The sequence below is a fragment of the Octopus bimaculoides genome, chromosome 9 (assembly GCF_001194135.2).
Source record: "Octopus bimaculoides isolate UCB-OBI-ISO-001 chromosome 9, ASM119413v2, whole genome shotgun sequence".
NCBI lineage: Eukaryota > Metazoa > Mollusca > Cephalopoda > Octopoda > Octopodidae > Octopus > Octopus bimaculoides.
The window spans coordinates 57,991,118-57,998,617 of NC_068989.1; the positions used below are offsets into that span (position 1 = coordinate 57,991,118).

The 7,500-nt window shown below is 34.8% G+C and overlaps 1 protein-coding gene across 1 annotated transcript in view; it reads right to left on the reverse strand.

The window, feature by feature from the left end:
- Window positions 1-4,908: 4,908 nt before the first annotated feature.
- Window positions 4,909-7,500, reverse strand: part of LOC106877246 (uncharacterized) — a 52,720-nt gene continuing 50,128 nt past the window's right edge. The window contains exon 6 of the mRNA XM_014926107.2: window positions 4,909-7,500. This exon is cut by the window's right edge and continues 2,762 nt beyond it. The gene's annotated coding sequence lies outside the window, so the exon portion shown is untranslated.

Consider the following 7,500-nt stretch of genomic DNA (forward strand, 5'->3'; position numbering starts at 1 on the left):
ATGAGAGGCAAAGTCAACTTTGATGGAATTTGAACTCAGAACATAAAGCAGACAAAATGCCACTAAGCATTTCGCCTGGTGTGCTAAAAACATTGTTCCTTTCAATTAATTGAAGAATTTCATGTGAAATCATAATTTTTTTCCCCTTTTCAATTTGTTCAGTGATAACTGTTTTAAATAATGAAATAGAAAATGGAGTTTAAAATATTCAAGAGTTAAAATACTTCACAAAATCAGGTGGTAGCAGCAGTGATGGTATACTGAATGATGTACACAACAAATTCATACCATTAACCTACTTAAGTTATTTCCCTTAGTTCATTTTTCTTTTAATTAGTTAAAAGATTTTGTTTTTATAAGGTGTGCTTTTCTGCTTGATCTCAAGACTGCAAGCTAACAGAACATTGTCATAAAATCATCTTGCCTATCTCAGTAAATTCTAAGAAACACGGTATCTGTGCAGAACTATATGACTTTGGTCACTAAATAATTAGACGTCTTTACCAGGGCTATACTCCAATGCTGGTGATGGGATATGAATTGTCAACACTTTCAGGTGGCAGAGTATGAGACTCAGGTATGACTGAGTGTCTTCTAAGAGAAGAAAATATAACTGCTGTGAAGTTCAAGTCAATGGCTAAATACTATACTGTAAAGTGGTTGACATTTGGAAGGGTATCCAACTGTAAAAACCATGCCAAAACTGACTTTGCCTGTGCCACTTAAAAAGCACTCAGTCCACTCTGCAGAGTGGTTGGTGTTAGTAAGGGCATCCAACCATAAAAACCATGCCAAAACAGACAGAAGTCTAGTGCAGTCTTCTGCCTGGATATCTCCCATGAAACCATCTAACCCATGCTAGCATGGAATGCAGATGTTAAACAATGATGATGAAAGCCTTTTATCTGTGACAGGAAATTATATTCCTTCTACACTTTCCTTGTGCAGGAAATGGCCTCTCTGTTGAGAAATGCTAAGCGTAAGAGTTAAATCCTAGTTAAATACTTCTGTAGCTCTCTGATGCCTCTCTGTAGTTACAATTTTCTAGAGTGTTTACTATGATACTACTGTGTCAGTCATTGGATTATATCTTTCTGTTTTACCTGATAGACTCTACAAGTGACTAGGATAAAGGCAACTTCATCACTTGTAATAGACCAATAATTAGTTGTTGAGTTGTTCAGTAAATCTTTGGCAATATCTTGTACTTGCTTCTGCTTATTTGACTGAAACAGTAGTTAATAGTTTATCAAGAAAGTTGGTGTTTTGATGTAAAAAAAAAACCCCATCATATACCTAGAATGAAAAAGTGGAAATGTCTCTTTATATCCATTTGTAGTTCTGGAAATTAGAGTTGGGCTGGTTCTCTATGAGTGAATGGGAGTTGAGAATAATTTTCTTATTTACAAACTGAAACTTAGGTGGATAGTGAAATCAAAACTACCATGGCTAGAGAATATCACAACAGGTACATCAACTATAGTATTATCTAATCACATTGTTAACATGCAATTTACAGTTGTAAAAAAAGTGAAAGTCTAAAGAAAATGAAAGTGAAGTGTGGTAGAAACTGGAAGTGATGACAGCAATATCCTTTAATTTCATGTAAACAATGTACATGGCATAGCTAATGTATAGAATATTTATATATTTAATAGAGCTTGAAAATTGCATGCATATTTTATATATGATAAAACCAGCAACATTTAGAAGGAAACCAACCATTGGTGCATGAAATGGTAAACTACAATTTCCCAATTTGTTTCACTACACATGCTCCTGAAGATACTGATGTAAATAAACTATCACTAGTATCACATTGCCACCTGTCTTTTTGGTGAGCACTTATAGCCCCTCTGTAGTGTGTGTATTGATGTTTGGATAAAAAAAAAATTGAGTGAATAGTGACAACTTCATGAGTACAGAAGTTACTGAGACCCAAATAAGAAGCCCACCCACTGAATATCAAATGTGCTCCTAGCAACATCCAGTGCCTTGTAAAGGGTCAAAGTGTTTTGCAAGTGTGATCAGGAACCTCATTTAAACAGCATTTTCTGTTCCCCTTTCAGTGGATCTAGTTTAAAACGGGGGCACCAGTATTTTCTTAACGAAACACTAACGAAACACTTTGAAACTTGGGACACTGGTAGAATGTGTCATATAAAACATCTTTTACTCTTCGTCTTCTTAACAAAAAAAAGGAATTCGCAAGTTATTCCATGTTAAAGTTGTCGTATTTCTGTAATTTCAACCAATCACTGACGTCTATTCAGCTGAATAGAGTTACTGCTGGGCGGTCATAAAAATGTTATTCCCTGTGACATATTTCATCCGGTTTAATTGTAATTTATACGCATATATTGTTTATATAATAAATTACGCTGTGCGTATCTATGTGTGTAACAATTTTAGAGTTATGGTTAGTTTTAGGGTTAGGGTTAGTTTTAGGGTTAGGGTTAGGGGATTAATACGATATACACCGTTACAGCGCTAACTGTTTTCAACTGAATAGACGTCAGTGATTAGTAGAAATTATCGAAATAAGACAATTTTTTACATGAAATAAATTCGAATACAAAAATTTTTTTCTGTTCTATAACACAAAATAGATAAATATACGAAGTTTGAAAGTCTTTCGGTACCAAAAACACTACATAAAACATTAATGAAAACTGGTGCTCCCGTTTTAAACTAGATCCCTTTCAGTTGCTATTTCTGAACTACTTAACATGTCACTAAAATGTACTATACATGTGGGTGCTTCAGGATGTGGTGTAACGACAGAGTTCTTTATGTTCTTATGAAATTTTTGCATGTTACTGTTGTCACTTCCAGTTTCTATTACAGGTACTTTCATTTTTTAGGGCAATTTACTTTCACTTTCTTATGGCTGTGAAGTGCATGTTAACCTCACCCTAATGGGCTGATGTGGGGGTTAAACAATGGTGCTATCCACGAATTTGAATTAATCATGCATTATCACATAGCTTTGAGATTTCGATGATATAATTGTTTGTTTTTAGAATGACATTGCAGGATAGGCATGAGAAGGCAGATCTGGTCAGTTTGAATATAAAATAGGGTGAATATTTGGGTCGGATTGAAGTCTAAAGTGGCAAAAAGAAATTCACCTAGTTTGGATCTGGTTGACTCATTTTAAAGTCAATTTGAAAACATATTTCATCTGGACATGGGCCAAGATTGTGGCATATGATGAGTTTTGACTCCCCACTTTCTTAAACATGATATACCTTCTACATATGTCTCCCTCTCATCCAAAGTGGGTGCCCTATGTCATCTGCACACCTTACATTACAATACTGAGCTGAAGAAAATGAACACTTAGATGCATCATCTATTAGATACAACTAGATATATAGAGTTTTTGAGGATAGCCATCCTAAAATGTGAATTTTTGCCCGCTTAGCTATCCCCTTTGAGTCATTAACCCTTTAGTGTTCCGATTATTCTATCAAACATAATGCTTATTGATTCACATTGATTTGATTATTCTATCAAACATAATGCTTATTGATTCACATTGATTTGAATTAATCATGCATTATCTCATATCTTCAAGATCTTGACGGTGTAATTACTTAATGTAGAATAACATTGTAGGGTAGGTGTGAGAGCCTGGATCTTGTCAGTTTGAACATAAAACAGATTAAATATTTTGGCCGGATATGGCCGGTTTAAATACTAAAGGGTTAAACACTTTAATGGTTTCAAATTTTCGCTCAAGGTCAGCAATTAGAGGAGGGGCCAAGTTGATTACGTCAATCCCAGTGTTCAACTGGTCCTTTTATTAATCCTAATGTTCAATTGGCACTGGTTTTACTGACTCTGAAAGTATGAAAGTTAAAGTTGACCTTGGTAAGATTTGAAATCAGAACACAAAGACAGAAGAAATGCCACTAAGCATTTTGTCTAGTGTGCTAATGATCCCACCAGCTAATGATCCCACCAGCTAATGATCCTACCTTACTTCAGTTTATAATGGATGTTTTTAAAAGTGTGTGGCATTACATATGTGGGAGTGTCAGTGCATGCCTGACAAACACACAGCCCTGGGAATGTCTTCAAGCTGGTTGCAATAACAAGGAGGTGCAGGATAACTGAAGCTTAAGCAATCATTGCAGCTTTAATTCCCTTTTACAGCTGCTGTGCCACAATGTTCACTTCCTTCACCTGTTTCAACATTGAAATCTTGGATGTGGATCATACTTAGTCTGGAACCTCTCTAAGAACCTTGCTGCCATGGGTGGCACTACTGGGAGTGGGAAAAAAGAAGTTATGATGGCATAGCTTGTTGAGGCCATTGGAATGCTCAAGCCTCCCTCATTGCAGCAAGATAATTTGAGTAAGAGGTATATATGCATATACATTGTTGTTGGCACTCCGTCGCTTACGACATTGAGGGTTCCAGTTGATCCAATCAACGGAACAGCCTGCTCGTGAAATTAACGTGCAAGTGGCTGAGCACTCTACAGACACGTGTACCCTTAACGTAGTTCTCGGGGATATTCAGCGTGACATAGTGTGACAAGGCTGACCCTTTGAATTACAGGCACAACAGAAACAGGAAGTAAGAGTGAGAGAAAGTTGTGGTGAAAGAGTACAGCAGGGTTCGCCACCATCCCCTGCTGGAGCCTCGTGGAGCTTTAGGTATTTTCACTCAATAAACACTCACAACACCCGGTCTGGGAATCGAAACCGCGATCCTATGACCACGAGTCCGCTGCCCTAACCACTGGGCCATTGTGCCTCCACTGCATATACATACACACACATAAACATACATACCCATACTCACATAATTATATGCATATATATATGAATACAATTTTTTTTATGTATGAAACAAAAAAAAAAAAGGATTAAGTAAATAAAGAACTCAATAGCATATTATAAAGTTAAATATTTATTTTCTAAACACTGAAGTTGAAGTTTTGCCAAACAAAGCTTTTCAGGCTGGTAAATGAATAGATATTTGTTATATATAAAGGCATGTTATGGATGTTGATGAGAAAAATAGTCATAATGGAAAAAATAGAATTATCATAAAAAATTAAAATAACAATGATGGACCAATAGAAATGGCCAAAGTGAAGTCTTTTTTGATTCCACATAGGGTGAAAATTGAGTTGTGCGTATATGGAGAAGCTTAATATAAATGTGATTGTAGGGATTGTTATTGGTAGATGAAATTATAAAAGAAAGATCTTTGTTTTAATAATATTATTAGGGAAGACTTAAAAAAGGTATTCAAAGTTAAGGCTGAGATAATTTAGCACAATCTCAAAAATGTTTTGTATTTTAAAATGAATTTAATTACATAAAGTCATAAAAATGATTTTAGTTATAAAGTTGTAAAAATTTAGTAGTATTAAAGTGAAAAGTTGAGTTTTTTTTTTTTATTTACAAAATTGTACTATTATAAATACTTTAATTGAAATTAATTAATTTTACAACAATTTAGGTATTAGAAATGTATGCCAGTATTAGAGGATATAATAAATTTATTTCTAATATGAAAAAGATCATAAATTGACATTAATTGAAAAAATTTTAATCAAGAACAACTACTAATTTAACAACAAATATTTTTTTCATTTGTTAAAAATACATATGAGTAAACAGTTCTCTCTACTATAGGCACAAAGGTCGGATATTTTTGGGATGAATAGCAAAGTTGACCTCAACAGAATTTGAACTCAGAAACATAAAGCTGGAAGAAATGCCACCAAGCATTTTGTCCAGCTTGCTAACAGTTCTGCCATCTTGCTGCCTAACATATGTGTAAATAATGATTTCAAATTTTGACACAAGGGCACCCTGTTTGGGGAAAGGGGTAAGTCCATTACATTGACTCAGTACTCAACTGGTACTTATGAAAGGCAAAGTCAACCTAGGCTGAATTTGAACTCAGAATGTGAAGACAGATGAAATGCCGCCAAGCGTTTTGCCTGGCATGCTAATGATTCTGCCAGCTCCCCGCCTGGGATTTAAACATTTGACATACAAGTGAACACTAATAAAATCAATATTTGGTTCCTGTTATCGACATTGATTTTATTATACTATGCTATGTGTATAAACAGGTAACATGAAAAAGCAAGAATTCCATATGGCAGAAATAGATCATTCTTATCTAAGTTTGTGGTTGTGATTATTTATATTCTATTAGAAGTACTAAAACTAAAAATCTAGTTTAAAAGTAAACTGATTATTGGGAAATGTAAAATAAAATTATTTTTAATTGATAACCATTATCATAGATTTTATATTCACTTTCCCATGCTTGCATGGGTCAGACAGAATTTGTTGAACCAAATTTTTTTAAGGTCAGATACCCTTCATGTCACCAATCCTCAACTATTTCCAGGTAAAGTAATATCTCTCCATGGCTGGACATACTTACACAGAAGTTTGGAAACAAAGGACACTTCTTCTTTGATGGTGGCACTCATTTATGACTATGGCACTATGTCAAGACAAGAAGACACGCATATGCATAAACACACACGCACGCATGCACGCAGATACAGGGTGTGACAGAAAAAACTTCCAATATTTAACATAGCTGTTTGTATGGTGCTAGTGGATTTAGGCAGGTGGCAGTACTGCCCTAAAGTTTATGCCATTTCATATTCAGTTACCATCAACATTTGGACTGCATGCATTTCCTGTTGAAATATTTATCAGCCTGTAAAATGTATGAAGTTTTTTGCTGTACCCTATACATATATATATATATATTTTTTTTTCCATGATTTGTCAAATGTGATGTGTATTGCTTATGTATTCACATTACTTTGATTAATCAAGCATTATCCTGCAGGTTTGAGATTTTGATGATGCGACTCTTTATTTTTAGAATGAAAGTGTAAGGTCAATAAGAGAAGCCAGATCTCACCAATTTGAACATAAAACGGCTAGAATATTTGGGCCAGATATGGTCAGTTTAAATGCTAAAGGGTGAATAAAATTTGATACAAGTAGGTAATATGCACTTAATGTGACATCCTTCACACTACACACTTAAAAGTTAGATATGTATTCGCTTAAATCCATAAACTAAAGAAATTGGTGGTAATACACTTCATCAACAATTATTGCATTACAAAGTTTGTGCAAGAGTTTCATAAAGTCAATTGTCATGAGGAATGAAGAATGTAAGATTGAAACCAGGGTGTTCAGTTATGTCCCTTTACTTTTAAAATTTAACTTATTGTTATGAAAGTTGGGTAATGACTAAAAGAGTATGATCGAGAATACACGTGGTTGAAATGGGGTTTCTCTGAAGGGTCTCTGGAGTAATATTACTCAACAGGATGCATAGCTCAGAGATTAGGGAGTCTCTCCCAGTGAACTTCTCCATTTTGAGAGATCACAGCTCTGGTACTAAGGACATTGATTACAATGACACATGAAAGAATCACAAGATGGAGTCTTCAAGCTAAGCCAACCAACAGGAGACCTAGAGATAGACCAAGA